At 46.2% G+C, this 16,233-nt stretch overlaps 1 long non-coding RNA gene across 1 annotated transcript; it reads right to left on the bottom strand.

The window, feature by feature from the left end:
* Positions 1–12,374: 12,374 nt before the first annotated feature.
* On the bottom strand, positions 12,375–13,148 carry LOC110016945. The gene is made up of 2 exons (XR_002875124.1): positions 12,814–13,148; positions 12,375–12,731 (listed from the first exon to the last, which is right to left on the bottom strand). It is a non-coding gene; the product is annotated as an uncharacterized LOC110016945 (long non-coding RNA).
* Between the last annotated feature and the right edge of the window lie 3,085 nt (positions 13,149–16,233).

The raw sequence follows: 16,233 nt of genomic DNA, 5'->3' as shown, positions 1-16,233 counted from the left end.
CGCAGAATCCAGCAGTAACGCCTGATTTCTGCAAACACTCTATCAGTTCCTGGGTGGAGCAGGCGTGCGTCAGCATCTTTGATGATAAGTTTGGTTATATCATGACTGGGATCCAACACAACCAGATGTATTTCATCGATGCATGAAGAGTCACTCCATCTGAGGCGTCCTCCCACATGGATAAGACCTGATTCAGAGTCCATTTCTGGGGTCAATGTGCTCAATTTGCTGCTTGGTGGTACTGGTCTGCCAGCTTTAAGGCATTTCACTTCTTCAGTAAAGCACTCCATTTGGCTTGTTCTCCGGAACAGGTTTTCTGCTTCACCAGCTCTCTCTTGAGACTGCTCACCATCTCCAGCCGCCCGGTGAAGTAATTGCTGAGTGGCATTGATTAAATCAATCCAGTTGTCAAATTGTGTGATTTCTGGTGTTTGTGGATCCTGGGTTTTCTGGATAAGACCACAGAATACGTGCTGCTTGATCTCTGTGGTATCCTCTGGTGCGGTGGAGGCTGGATGTACTGGCCATTGATCTTCTGAATTGTGCAGAAAAGATGGTCCGTCAATCCATCGACTTGGAGCTGCTATCTCAGCCAGAGTACTTCCTCTTGTGAGGTCGTCAGCTGGATTATTAAGGGTGTCCACATAGCGCCATGTGTGGCCAGCTGTCAGGTCTTGGATTTCTGAGACCCTGGTCCCGACGAAGACTTTGAATTGACATGATTCGGATGTAAGCCAGGTCAGAACTGTGGTGGAATCTGTCCAGAGGAAAGTCTGGATGATCTTAACAGTATGTTCTCTGTGGATCAGGGAAGACAGCTAATTACCTGTTAAGGCTGCGCATGGCTCTAGTCGCGGCATAGACTGCTGGCGCTTCGAAGCCACTCTGGACCTTGCCATCACGAAGGCAACATGGGTGGTGTCATCACATCTCGAGGTGAAGTATGCTACAAGTATGAATGAGGAGTGAATGAATAATGGACACAATGTAAGCGCTTTGGGTGTCTTGAAAAGCGCAGATAAATCCAATCCATTATTATTATTATTATTATTACAAGAACATGAAGTGTGTATTCGGTCGAATCGGTTGCTGCCTCCGGTGGTGCATACGTTCTTGGTATGGTTATGTTAGCCACACTGGGGAGTTCACTCTCCCAGCTGGACCAGGCTTCAGCCACATCAGGTGGAAGATTTGGATCATCCCAGCTCCTCTTCTTGGCCCAGAGTTTCTGGACCAGAATCTTGGCCCGGGTTGTATATGGGATGATGACACCAATAGGGTCATACTGGCGAGCTAGCACTTTATATATGTAACGGAGTGTTGCAGTCTCATCTTTACTCGGCCTGGTGTGGTAGCAAAGGTGGTCTGTGGGGCAGTGCCATTGTAGTCCCAATGCAGGTTCTTGACGGTCTGTGCGTTCTTCAGACAACCACAGTTCAGTGTTTTCTGATCGAGCTGAAGAGGGCAGATGAGAGACAACCGCTCGGATGTTACTTGCCCACTGCCTGATCTCAAACCCTCATGAAGCCAGACACTTCCTCATTTCATCTACAAGCTTCTTACCCGACTCAACCGTGGGGAGACTTTGTAGGCAGTTATCCACATAGAATGACTTCTCAATGGATGGAAGGATGTCTTTAGTTTGCTCTCTCCCATGTTTGTGGAGGGCAAATATCGCACAGCATGGACTGCAGGTGGTACCAAATGGTAGTACACGCCATTGGTAGATATCAGGAGGCTCTTCTCGTCTCAAGTTCCTCCATATGAATATCAGCAATGGTCTATCTTTGGGGAGTAGACAGACTTGGTGGAACATTGCCTTGATGTCTCCACTGATGGCGACAGCATGTTGTCGGAAAGTTGCTGGAAGCGACTGGGTTAGTGTATAATCTAATGCTTGTCTTGAATATGTCATAGTTGCTCCTGCTTGGGTTTGCAACATTGTGTTTTTGAGGCCTGTTTGTGGTGTCATTAAGAGTGGACTACTGTTCTGAGAGGAGAAACTCTGATAGGGGGGGTAGCTGCTGAACACCACTCATCACGGGGGACATGAGCTGGGGGGAATAGTCAGAAGGAGAAGCTGGACTGAGAAACGCCGTCGGTTGAGGGCCTTGTAGCATGTGGTCGCTCGGAATGAAACTGGGACCTGTGATATTATGGACTCTTTTTTTTCCTGGGGAGATGATGTTCGGAACTCACTGCATATTGTTAGCAAACCAGGTGATAAGCTTGCATGCTTTGTGCCACTCCACTGGTTCTCCCTATCGGCTGCTCCGGAAAAAGGGGGGCAGGAGCGTGGCCTAACTGCTCCGAACAGCCGGTCCTCCTTAGCAATAATTTGGGTTTGCAAATTGGGTGACTGCAGCTGCTGAGCAGCGACACGCTCTCTGACGTCCTGGTGTGGGGCGCATAAGGCTGGAGGGACTGTAGCAGACTGACCTGGTAGCTTTGCAGATATGAGGGGAGTTGACGCAGTCATGAGGCATGCTGCGCTTCACTCACGTTCATCGCTGCTCCGTTTCTGTCCATGCTGATGCGGGTGAGAAATCTGGCTCGAAAGGACCAAATGTTATGTAAAGGAGGCACTATATTCCTCGGACTGGGACTTCTACATCTGCATCAGGACTCCGATAAGAGAGCACAGGACAAGATGAGCATTTTAAACATTTATCTTCAGTTTCCTTCAGTTTTCAGTCTCTTACAGAGTTCAAAGCCTTGCCACATGTAGCATGCCTGCCCCCCTCCCTCCCTCTGTTTATTTTTGGGACCCCGCTCGTCCACATACATGCCTGAACAAAATGTACTAAACAGGGAGTAATTTACAGCAGTGCCTGAACAAAATATCTAAACAGGTGGGAATTTACAACAGCAATATTAATACAATATAGTATTAATCTAAGCAGGGGGAATGTGACAGACTGGCCTGGTTTATGAAACAATCTCCCTTTAGCAGAGAAAAATGTATAATAGATTTAATGAAAACTGTAATTATTCCCCAAAACTTCATTACAGTCGGTGAGGTAGGGGGAGCAAAAAGTTAAATATCCTCTGACTACTAGCTAGCCTGGCAATAAGCCCGTACAAAAAGTAAAGTTTTAAGACTAACTTTGAATGTAGAAACTGTGTCATCCTTACAAGAGCTGGGAGTTTATTCCATCCGACACGGGCTTGGTGGCTAAAGGCTCTACCTCCAACTGTATTTGAGAAAAATCTTCTGCTAGTTCCAGATAACAATCTTACAGTTCCATTCTGAACCAGCATGAGACATCTTAAGGAACTCTTAGGACACGCAGCTAACAAAGAGTTACAGTAATCCAGCCTAGACGTAACAAATGCATGGATGAGTTTTTCGGCATCACTTTTAGATAATATATTTCTTCTCTTAGCTAAATTCAGTAGGTGAAAGAATGCAGTTTTACAAGCCTGATATATGCTAGCCGTAACCCTTGTGCTATCTTAGGCACTTAACCATTGGGAGTTGGTGTCCATGGATTACATGAAATCTTTCCACCTTTATCCACCTTTGTCATGATAGGGAGAACACATCAATGTAAGGGTGGGGTCATCTAAGATAGCACAAGGGTTAAATGATAAATCCTGGTCAAATAAAACCCCTTGGTTTCTAACTGTGGAATTGGAAGCTATACTTACACCATCCAGGGAGACTATCTGATCAGACAGAGCATCTCTGAAGTTATTAGGACCTAGTACAATGACCTCAGTTTTTTCTGGGTTACAATTATAAAAATAATTAATTTTATTTATATGGCGCCTTTCTGGGCACCCAAGGTCGCCTTACAGATAAAAAACAATTATAAAATGTAGTTACAAGAATTAAACTTTATTTAAAAAACAAACAAACAATAGAATCATAAATTAATTGGGGTGCATAGGCTATAAGGTGGGTTTTGATATTTTTAGCAAACGGAGGGAGTGAGTCAATGATCTGTAAATCTGAGGGAAGTGAGTTCCAGAGCTGAAGGGCAGAGCGGCTGAATGCTCTGCCCCCCATGGAGATGAGCTGAGCGGTGGGTGTAACAAGCTGCAGCGAGGAGGCAGACCTAAGGGAGCAGGTGGGAATGGCAACATGGATAAGGTCAGACAGATATGGAGGGGCAAGGTTATGGAGGGCTTTGAAGGTCAGAATAAGGATTTTGTAATTAATCTGAAGAGGCACTGGTAATGTGCCTAGTGGAGGGGGGTTTGTGTAATGATCCGGGCAGCAGAGTTTTGGAGCAGTTGTAGTTTGTTTATAGTTTGCTAAAGAGTCCAGATAAAAGGGAGTTGCAGTAGTCCAGACTGGAGGTGATGAGACTGCGGACCAGAATGGCTGTGGAGTGAAGACTGAGAGAGGGACGGACAGCAGATGTTTTGAAGGTGGAAATAAGCAGTCCGGGTGATGTTATTGATGTGGGCAGTAAAGAAGAGAGTGCTGTCAAGGACTCTTTAGGAGGAGGTAATTCATTGTCATCCACATCTTGATGTCTCAGGCATTCCGTTTCTCTATATGGTCATTCTGGTCAGGCATGAAAAGCATAAACAGGATGGGTCCTAGAACTTAGCTCTGTGGGACTCCGTAGCTAACTCGAGTGCAATTAGAGGACTGTCCATTTACATGAACAAACTGGTATCTCTCGGATAAGTGGTATTCAAACCACTGAAGGGCAGATCCTCTGATCCTTATGTCATTGTAACCCCTAGACGGTGCTGCTGTGTGTAACAGCTCTAAATCCCTTCAAATGGAGTTACTCTAAGTCTAGGTTCAATGAGGAGACTGTTGACTGTCATGTATTCCAGTATTTAGCCAGGAATATTCCACCCCATAGAAATGTATGATTTATAGTTGAACCAGAAAAGAATACTTAGGTTTAGGCAATAAAATAACACAAAATAACAGTCTGAAGAACTGAGTGAATTACTTATATTTACACTTCACAACAAAAAACAAGTGGCCACTGACATGAAAAGGAGGTTCAAATAAAATTGAGATCTCAAAAAGAAACTTAAATCTGAGTCCAACTTTCTCTTTTCTTTAGAATAAAAATAAATAACCCTTTGAGTGCACTCAAAAAAATAAATAAAGGTAACCCCCTTAATGTCCATCCAGTAGATGAGATGAACCAAGGAGGTAAGATGACGGAATGATGATGGAGTAGATGAGTTGAATGAAGGAAGGTCTGGGATCCAGATGTACACCAAGAAAAAAACAGTCGAGGTAACGTATTTTTCCAAAAAGTTAACAAAGTCCAACGTCGCTCTTTAACAAGATTTCTCTTCCTGGGTACACTATAACTCGCTCAAGTCTTTTTTCCTCTTTACCTCGCTCAAGTCTTTTTTCCTCTGACGCTATGCTTTGAGAAAAGTTGAAAAGACGTCAAAGATAAAAACATGACAGGATGATCACTCCTGGCAAATCCCAAAAAACCAACATTTAAAATGTTGACTGCCACCAGTGGTGAAACTGAAAATTACACTAAATGAAAGAGAATAACTAAGTAACTTAAGCAGGGTTACATCATGCTTTAATCTTTTGAGTAAAATACTGTGGTCGATAGTGTCAAAGGCTGCACTGAGCTCTAACAGGACCAGAAGAGAAAGTATTTCAAATTTTGACAAAAAAATTCTTTACTGGTGCTATTTTCCTGGACCCTACGAAGGTATTTGATTAAGTAGACATTCCCAGCCTTTAGACTAATTGTTTGCCATCGGTTGTTGTACTCCATCCTTCCTGTGGTTAAATTTGTAACATTAGTGTTGTGTGTCATATAGGGGCAGTAAGTCAAACTGTATTGGAATAAATAAAGGAATCCCGCAGGGTTCTTTTCTTGGGGCTTTGTTATTTACTATATTTATTATTGACCTGCCAAATTGCTGCTCCAAATCTAATATTCATCTGTATGAGTATGACACCATAATGTACTGTTCTGAACCAAGTGTTTTTGTCATGACTTGAAGGATTGACAGACCCAGACGCTGAAACCCAGAGAGAGGACGAAGACAGGTGAAAGGTAAGAAATGGGTTTTATTTTCCTTCCAGGAAAGGTGATGTGACTTGGTGGGCAGCTGGAGAGGAAAGCGGCTTGTGGCGTGGCTGGAGGTAAAAGTGCGGCTTGGCAAAGCTTGAGGGTTCCACCAGACTGCTGGAGAACTCGAGCTGACATCCACACTGGGGACTCTTGGAGGCTGGAATCCTGAGACAGAGAGAGGCAGGTTAAGCACAAGGCCAGACTTAACAAGAAAACATGAACTAGACTTGAGACCAGGTAGAGTCACCATAGGGGGTAACGAACTGGCGTTGGCTAATGGGTCTGGATCTCCTTAAGAGCAGAGCAGGTGATGAGGTGAATTGGTCCCAGCTGGTGGAGTCAGGAGCAGAGCAGTAGGGGGAGGGGGAGGAGACTGACAGGCAACATAACAGTACCCCCCCCTCAACGACCGCCTCCAGGTGGTCCAGGGCGGCGGTCCGGGTGGGCGCGGTAGAAGTCCGTGATGAGGGCGGGGTCCAAAATGAGGGAACGTGAGACCCAGGAGCGCTCCTCAGGACCGTACCCCTCCCAGTCGACGAGGAACTGATGGCCGCGACCCCGCCGCCGAACGTCCAGGATGCGGCTAACCGTGTAAGCCGGAGCACCGTCAATGATACGGGCGGGAGGTGGGGAAGTGGAAGGCGGGCACAAGGTGCTGTCAGAGACCGGCTTGATTTGAGAGATATGGAACGAGGGATGAATTTTGAGTGCGGCCGGGAGCTTGAGGCGGACACATGAGGGGTTAATAACTTTATCAATGACGTATGGACCAATAGACCTGGGGGCGAGTTTGCGAGACGTGGCCCGAATGGGGATATTCCTGGCGGAAAGCCACACCTTTTGGCCGGGTCGGTACTCGGGTCCCACCACCCTGTGACGGTTCGCCGTCCGGCAGTTGTGCTCCCTGGTGCGGACAAGCGCTGCCTTGGTCTGTTGCCATACACGCTGACAGCGCTGGAGATGGTCCTGCACAGATGGCACAGCCAGGTCGAGTTCGTGGGATGGGAACAATGGTGGTGAGAACCCGAGGGATGCTTCAAATGGGGAGATTCCTGTGGCAGAAGAGGGATTTGAATTGTGGGCATACTCAACCCATACTAGGTACTTGGACCAGTCAGCGGGGTTATCGGCGGCGATGCAACGGAGGGATGCCTCCAGCTCCTGATTTGCACGTTCTGCCTGGCCGTTAGACTGAGGGTGGTACCCTGACGTGAGGCTGACTGTGGCTCCCAGGGCAGAACAGAAGGCCTTCCACACCTGGGAGATGAATTGAGGTCCGCGGTCCGAAACAATGTCCAAAGGAATGCCGTGATGCCTAAAAACATGGTGAACCAGAATGTCCGCTGTTTCAGTGGCCGTGGGGAGCTGACGGAGAGGGATGAAATGACAGAATTTAGAGAACCGGTCGATCACAGTAAAAATGACAGTGTGACCTTGGGAGTCAGGGAGACCGGTGACGAAGTCCACCGCGATGTGAGACCACGGTCGGCTAGGCGTAGGCAGAGGATGGAGAAGCCCTGAAGGTGGAGAGTGAGCCGACTTAGAACGGGCGCAGATGGAACATGCGGCCACGTACTCCCTGACGTCCTTATTAATGGTCGGCCAGAAAAAGCGTCTACGGATCAGGCTGATGGTTCGATGTATTCCCCCATGGCAGGCGATGCGTGAAGTGTGAGCCCATGAGATAACGTCGGACCTTAGGGAACTGGGGACAAATAACGTGCCATAAGGAGGAACAGGGTGATTGGGTTCCTCACCTTGGGCCTGGATGACTCTGGCCTCAGGTAAGGCCTTTACCTGAAACCTTACCTGTCCCAGGTAAGGTTTCCGACCACGTAGGTGGGGGGCAGGACGCTGGTGACGGAGGTGGATTCAGTGGAACAGAACTTTCGTGACAGGGCATCGGGCTTTGTGTTGCGAGACCCAGGACGGTACGTAATGGTGAAGTTAAAACGGTCGAAAAATAAACACCAGCGTGCCTGACGGGAATTGAGCCTCTTGGCAGTACGGAGATATGCAAGGTTTTTGTGGTCCGTCCACACAATGAAGGGATGAGCCGCTCCCTCCAGCCAATGACGCCATTCTTCAAGTGCCAGTTTAATGGCTAGAAGTTCACGGTTACCCACATCGTAATTCCTCTCAGCCGGGGAAAGCTTCTTGGAGAAGAAGGCGCATGGTTTCAGTTTGTTGGTGCCCGCTTCCCTTTGGGACAGTACCCCCCCAACTCCAGAGTCTGAGGCATCGACCTCCACAATAAATTGTCTGTCAGGGTCGAGCTGAATTAGGATGGGGGCCGAGACAAACAACTTTTTAAGGTGGTCGAAGGCGGACTGAGCGGTGGCGTTCCAGGAGAATGGTTTGGCAATGGACGTGAGTTGTGTGAGCGGAGCGGCAATTGAGCTATAGTTCCGAATAAAGCGTCGATAGAAATTGGCGAAGCCCAAAAATTGCTGGAGCTTTTTGCGGTTGGTGGGGGGTTCCCACTGGGATACAGCCTCTATCTTGGCTGGGTCAGGCCGGATGCTGCCGGCTTCAAAGATGTAGCCCAAAAACGGAACGGAGGTAGTGTGAAAAGCGCATTTTTCAGCCTTGACAAATAGGTGGTTCTCAGCCAAACGTTGCAAAACAGACCTAACGTGAGTCTCATGTTGGGAGGTGTCTTTTGAGTAAACGAGGATGTCGTCGAGGTAGACGAAGACGAAAAGATTAAGGAAGTCCCTGAGGACATCATTAACCAGGCGTTGAAACACGGCCGGAGCGTTGGTTAACCCAAAGGGCATGACGAGGTACTCATAGTGTCCTAATGGGGTTTTGAAAGCGGTTTTCCACTCGTCCCCCTCCTTTATACGTACAAGATGGTAAGCGTTACGGAGATCGAGTTTAGAAAAGATACGAGCACCTTGGATGGAATCAAAAACGGAGCTGAGGAGGGGTAAGGAATATTTATCTTTTATAGTGATTTGATTTAACTCCCGATAATCGATGCATGGTCTCAGGGACTTGTCTTTTTTCTCCACAAAAAAAAAACCCAGCCCCAGCGGGAGATGAAGAGGGACGGATGTGCCCAGAAGAAAGCGCCTCTTGGATGTACTTCTCCATGGCAACTTTCTCTGGACCAGACAGGTTGAATAACCTCCCTTTGGGCAAAGTTGCACCATCTAGTAACTGGATGGAGCAGTCGTAGGGTCTATGGGGAGGAAGAGAACTGGCTTTGGATTTACTGAACACATAGCTGAGGTTGTGATAACACTCGGGAACGTTACTGAGGTCAATGTCTTCCGACTGACCGCTAGGGGAGTTATTAATGGTAGGGACCGCTGAGCGAAGGCAATTGGCAAGGCAAAACTCACTCCAGTTGATAATGCAATGATTGGTCCAGTCGAACTGGGGGTTGTGTTTTCTAAGCCACGAAAAACCTAAAACTACAGGATTTTGAGGGGTGTGAGTAACGAAGAATTGAACCTCTTCCCTGTGGTTCCCAGATGTGATAAGTAATAGGGGCTTAGTACGATGAGTTATGAGGGAGAGGTGTTGTCCACCTAAGCCTGCAGCTCGAACAGGAGAGTTGAGCTTTTCGACAGGGAGCGAGAAACGCGAAACTATACTATGGTCTAGGAGGCTTTGTTCGGCGCCTGAATCAATAAGGGCTTGAAGGTCAATAATACTAGCATTATTACATAACTTGACAGGTAGAAAGAGAAAGTTCTTAGCAGGAGTACCCACCCGCGGCCTGCCTTCTAGCGGGGGGGTTCTGGAGTTTAAACGCAGCTCGCATTGGCGTACCTGATGCCCCTGGTGGCCACAGTAAAAACACGCACCCTCCTCCCGGCGCCTTTTACGTTCCTCGGCGGAGATTCGTGAAATGCCGATCTGCATGGGCTCCTCATGAGAGCTGTGAGGTCTTTCTGCAGGACAGGAGGGGGAGAAAAGAGCATCAGCAGTCGGTAGTATGGGCTTAAGAGTCTTACGTCTCTGAGGGGGATTTTCATGCTGACGCTCCCGAAGGCGGGCATCGGAGCGCAGGGCTGCGGAGACAAGTTCCTCAAAGTTATTGGCTTCAGGCTGCGTGCATAAGTGATCTTTTATGGTTTCGTTGAGGGATTGATAGAAGACACCGCGAAGCGCTGGATCAGACCAGCCGGCTTCCACCGCCAGAATTCTGAAGTCGATGATGTGATCGCTGACTGGGCGGTTCCGCTGTCTGAGAGCGAGGAGTTTTGAGGTGGCTTCTTCCTGCTTTTTTGGCTGATCGAACACCAGACAAAACTCATTAATGAAACGTTCAAAAGGAAGGTGAGTAATGGGATTGACCGCCAGAAAAGCTTGGGCCCACTGCAGGGCTTTATTTCTCAGGGAGTTGACGATAAGAGTGATTTTGCTGGAATCAGAATGGTAGTACCTGGGAGCTTGTTGAAACAGAAGTTAACACTGGAGGAGAAATCCGCTGCATGCTTCTACCTCACCGTAGAATGGTTCTGGTTGCAGGCGGAAATTTTCTGGGGTCGGAACGGGAGTGGAAGTTTGGCCGGAAGTAGGTAGCGTTGCTGTGGTGACGGAGTGAAACATTTGTCCGGGTAAATTGATTAATGTTTGCGTCATACCATTGAGCCGTGACAGTAGGTCTTCTTGAATCTTAGTCATCCGAGTAATGGCGGTGGAGTGGAGTTCCAGAAAGGTTCTTTGTTGTTTGACTGCATGGCGGAGTCCTTCTGGGTCAGCTGGGTCAGGAGTTTGGTCAGTTCGTTCTGTCATGACTTGAAGGATTGACAGACCCAGACGCTGAAACCCAGAGAGAGGACGAAGACAGGTGAAAGGTAAGAAATGGGTTTTATTTTCCTTCCAGGAAAGGTGGTGTGACTTGGTGGGCAGCTGGAGAGGAAAGCGGCTTGTGGCGTGGCTGGAGGCAGTGGCGGTTCTACACTAACTTACTCCCTGGGCGAGTAACCCCACAGGCAATTTTCTAGACTCGTATTACAGGGGGGTCAAACTCAGTCACACAGGGGATCTAAGTTAAAAACACGCCTAAGGTTTGGGCCGGTTCATTTACTGAACACACTAAAGCTAAACTTTTAAACCTTTTAAACTGAACTTTTTGAACATAAATATGAATAAAAACAGGAACACAAGTTAAACCTTAAATAACTTGTAATATTTTGCTCTCCATAGAAATATATTCTGTCAAAATTATACAAATATGAACATGCTGCAGAACAAAACAAAGAAAGCCTGGAAATATTAGTAAGAAATAACAAATCAAATATTTCCGGGTTTTTTTGCTCTTTTATAATTTTTTAGAGCATTTTTTTAGAGCTGGACTCCTGCTTCATTTTTAGCAATAATTTCTTAATGTGTGACGTCCTGTGTGTGTCTTTGTGAAACATATCAGAGGGATTAGATCTAAAATAAAACTTATTGTGATTAATATGTTTAGGTCTTATAAAACATTAAAGACTAAATCTTAGAACTCATCAGTGGGATTACTCCAAAAATATTTGGCATTTCCCTAAATTTGTGCAACACCAACAGTAGAAATCCTCCAAAAAAACTCAATCCATAAAAAATGGTCCGGCTCATCCCCCCTGTTACGGTTTCTGTTTCTTTGCCCTTGTGGTTTGTTTCCTTTTTGTTCTGGCATGTTTTGAGTTTAACTTCCTGTCTTATTTTGTAGGGTTTCCTGTTTCGTTTTTGTTGTGAGTTTTACTTTGGTTCCCCATCCTTCCTGATTGTGTTCACCTGTGTCTCGGTTGTCTGTATGTATTTAAGTCTTGTCATTCCCTTCTAGTCCCTTGTTAGTCTGCTCTCCCCGTTTCGAGTGTTTAGTGTTTCGAGTTTCTAGCCTGCCGTCTGCAGTGGTTTTGGTTTTGTGTCCTTAGTTTTGTTTATTAAAAGCCCCCGTTCCCCTGCAACCTCCTGCCTCCTCTCTCGCTCTCTGCGCCTGGGTGCTTCCTCCCTTCTCCCCCCGTAACAACCCCTCCCCCTCCCCTTCCCTCTGACACACGCGGCTCCGTCTCTATGACGGGAGGCGCAGCTGCGGCCCAGAGTTGATTGTCAGATAGAAAAAGACTCCCACCCGTTAGTGTGATTCAGCCAGCCACCGGCGAGTTGCGCCCCCCTCTCGAGTTTTTTGACTTATGTTCCAAAGACTACCGCAAAGAGGTGTGGCCGCAAGCATCTTGCAGCAGAGGGCGGTGGTCACGTGCGCGTCGGGTCTGCTGTGTTGGAGCAAGTAATTGTGGGAAATAATCCCCATTGCCTGCTTTTGTCGAAATTTGGTTGAGCATGGGTGTTTGTTCTGCCTAATTCTTTTTCATGTGCCTGTTTTACGTTTTTTCACTCTGAGTAATTTCATCTTTTTTTTTTTTTTTTTTGCACCATAAGTGTGAAGAGGAAACAGGATCAAGACATTTTTAAGAGTCTGATGTGTCTAAGTTAAAGTGTAAAGTGTGTCGGCAGTTGAAGCAATTTCAAATTAAAAGCGCAAAGTCGCCTGTTTGAATATAGTAGTACATTGTAATGCAAACGCATCGGGCACGGCAAGTGCCGCCCCCTATGAAGTGCCGCCCTGGGCGACCGCCCACATCGCCCATATCAAAAACCGCCACTGGCTGGAGGTAAAAGTGCGGCTTGGCAAAGCTTGAGGGTTCCACCAGACTGCTGGAGAACTCGAGCTGACATCCACACTGGGGACTCTTGGAGGCTGGAATCCTGAGACAGAGAGAGGCAGGTTAAGCACAAGGCCAGACTTAACAAGAAAACATGAACTAGACTTGAGACCAGGTAGAGTCACCATAGAGGGTAACGAACTGGCGTTGGCTAATGGGTCTGGATCTCCTTGAGAGCAGAGCAGGTGATGAGGTGAATTGGTCCCAGCTGGTGGAGTCAGGAGCAGAGCAGTAGGGGGAGGGGGAGGAGACTGACAGGCACCATAACAGTTTTAGATGTTAGGGAGGACTCTGAGGATGTAGGACTGTATCACTTATTTGTGGTAGGAGTTTAACAGGAAACAAGACAGAGTGTTGGTCAGGACATAGGGAGGAGGAAATAGAGATGTGACTCCACTTGGCAGATGTTCCAAATTTATTCTGTTGCTGACTAATATTCCAAGTTAATCTGCAAATAAAAAATATCACTCTCATCACAACACAAATAGCACAAACTGGCCTGCTGTAAATAAAATAAAGTACGTAAAACAAGGAAAACTGACTGAGTATGTCATGGAGAACATAAATTCCTTATAATATGCAAAATATTATTAAATCTGCTTTAAACCACAAAACAAAATGTAACAATAGTGACACCAAGTGGCCAAGAAAATAACAGCACAAATAAAATGAGTAATGCACGTATAACAATGGATTTAAACACTTACGTTTGGTCAGTTACTCAATACGGAAAATAATAAAATTGGAATGAACCGAAGACATAAGACATGGTTCTTGGGCAACTAGAGTCTCTCTATTCTGCTGACCCAGAGCACATGGAAAACAGGAACTGCCTCATGAAAACAGAGAAAACCATAGAAGAAGAAGAACTTGACATCACATCCTGTGACATCATCAACAGTGGGCTGAGCCTTCACAACAGCCGCCTCCAAATGTGCAAGGGAAATTTGCTTCAAAAGAAAACATAAAATGCCAACTAAAACTAATCTTCCCCATCCGGCAATGCAGGTAACATAACTAAACGAGCTACTGGTCGGGTGTACACATGTCCATTTACCTCAACATCAGCCGAACAGATGTGTCCATCATCACTCTGATGAAGCTTGACAACTCTTCCTATGGGCCAGGAAGCTCGGGGCAGCTGAGAGTCAACTAACATGATCGCCGCACCCACGTAGAGTAAATGCCATTTCTGTCTAGTCTGCAGGGTTAGCAGGTATTCCCCAAGGAATCTTGCCCAAATGTGGTCATCGAGCACCTGTGAGTGCAGCCAATGCCTCCGACTCAGGATCTCAGTGTCTGGATAGACCATTTGAGGCAGTAATCCGTCCGCAGAGACATAGCCAAGAGGTTTAGAGTTAAGGATGGACTCCACTTTCAAGAGCACAGGGAGAAGCACTTCCTCGTGTACTGGTTGGGCTCCAACAGAGGTGTATATGGCCATCTTCACAGAACAAATTTCCTGCTCCCACACACCACCAAAGTGCCGAGCTACAGGTGGGTTGAAGTGGAATGTGATTCTCTGCTGAGCAAGCTGTTGCTGTAGAGCAAGTCCCATGCTTGTGAAGGCCTCTTTGAGTCCAAGCTCTCCACCTTTGAAGATAGTCCCCCAATCAGACCAGATCTCTGCTGGTGTCCCAAGCCTGGCGATGAACCTCCTTAGGGTCATGAGTCACGCGTCCACATCCATGCTCCAAGGCAGGGGTGGGCAATTCCAGGCCTCGAGGGCCGGTGTGTCTGCATGATTTCCAGATACTCTTGCCCTACTGATGGCTGATTACCTGGTTCAGGTGTGTCCAGCCAATAATCTTGCCCTACTGATGGCTGATTACCTGGTTCAGGTGTGTCCAGCCAATCAGAACATGCCAGAGCAGGGTATGCTGGAAAACATGCAGGACTGCGGCCCTCAGTGCCCACCTCTGCTCCAAGGAGATCCAAGTGCACTTACTGGCCAAACTGGTTGTCAGACACTTGAAGATTATTCCCCAATGATTTCATCAACAGTGGGCTGAGCCTTCACAACATTAGATATCAACATTACGTTACAGCCGGATTTTACAGTTTTTCTCAGTCGCTTTAGTACAATTCTCAGATCAGAATGAAATTCCCAAAACTATTTGTTCAGTCTTCCCATCATGATGTCACTTGTGCACATCATATAAGCAGTTTCTCACTTCTTTGAACAAGTTGCAATTGCTTTGGTACATCCATGCAAATGATTATGTACAATTCTCTGCTCTTTGCTACATTATCAATTGTTTATGTCATGTTGATCAAAATGTATTATATAGTTCACTGTGCAATAGTCTTACTCCTCAAAACACCTAGTCATTAGTTCATTGTATAAGTCATTAACTGCAAAATGGTTGACCAAGTTGTCATAATGTGACAAACATATTTCGCTGCATTGCAAGAGAGGATATTCGCTGTGATATAGATGAGAATTTGTGGCCTAACATACAGGAACGACAAGAGGTGTAAGAAGACCACACCAATTCCTACTGCAGTGGCTGTACTGTTGTACAGAATATTGTCCTATCTTTCTTTTCCCTTTGTGTTACTGTTTGCAGTGGGTTTTTTCTATGTTGGTATGACATGGTCTGTCAACAAATTACAATATGAACAATAAAAGTGTAAATGTGAATCTTGTCCAGTCTCCTGCAATCAAACAAAAAAGGTGTAACTTACATTTTACAATAATTGTCATCAAAACTTTAGCCATAGTTTACATCAGAACCTCCCTCTAAAGCAGTGTTTTTCAACCAGTGTGCCGCGGCACACTAGTGTGCCGTGGGAGATGGTCAAGTGTGCCGTGGGAAATTCCCCTCATTAACTGATCTAAAAACATTTCCCATCTCCTGGATTTCAGCTCTGTGTTCATCCAAACAGGCCCTGATAAAACACTGAGGAGTTAGGACTATAAAATATCGTAAAATACTTTTTCTTTGCGTTTATTTTATTTTATTAAAGACATTTTGATAAGAATGACGGCACCGCGATTCAGCTGCACCTTCGGCTGTATTTTGGAAAAGTCCCGTTCCTTTAACTGTCTCCACCAATAATTCTTGGGGGGTTTAACACTAAAAGGCCTAAGGCAGAGCCGTTTGACTATTCTACCTATAGAGCCTGCCAGTTAGTCGATCGACTAAAAGACTTTCAGCTAATATCCTAAAGCAGCTGTGAACGGCTGCTTTTCTGATGTAAATAAGGCACTTACTGGTGCACCATAGCTAGGGCCATGCTGACCAACTTCAATGAAACTTGTTTTTCACTTTGTCATCTTGGGGAGAGATCAACACACATGGGTTTTTTCCTTCACTAAGATTTATTTATGGAAATCGTACAAAAACTGACATTTTTACACATATTTACAAATTACAAAAGTCAATGAGTACATTTTGAGAAATCACTCACAATCCTGGCACTGCCATGGCATCTCTTTTCTGCATTTGCCACATGTGTATCTGTAGCAGTCAACACATCGCATACTAGCATGATTGTTCTTGCAGTGATGCTTGACCTGACACGTGGCTCTTTTTCCAGGG

This window comes from Oryzias latipes, chromosome 17 (genome assembly GCF_002234675.1).
Source record: "Oryzias latipes chromosome 17, ASM223467v1".
NCBI classification, from domain to species: domain Eukaryota; kingdom Metazoa; phylum Chordata; class Actinopteri; order Beloniformes; family Adrianichthyidae; genus Oryzias; species Oryzias latipes.
The sequence above is the reverse complement of the archived record's forward strand: the minus strand, read 5'-3'. Positions and strand labels throughout refer to the sequence as shown.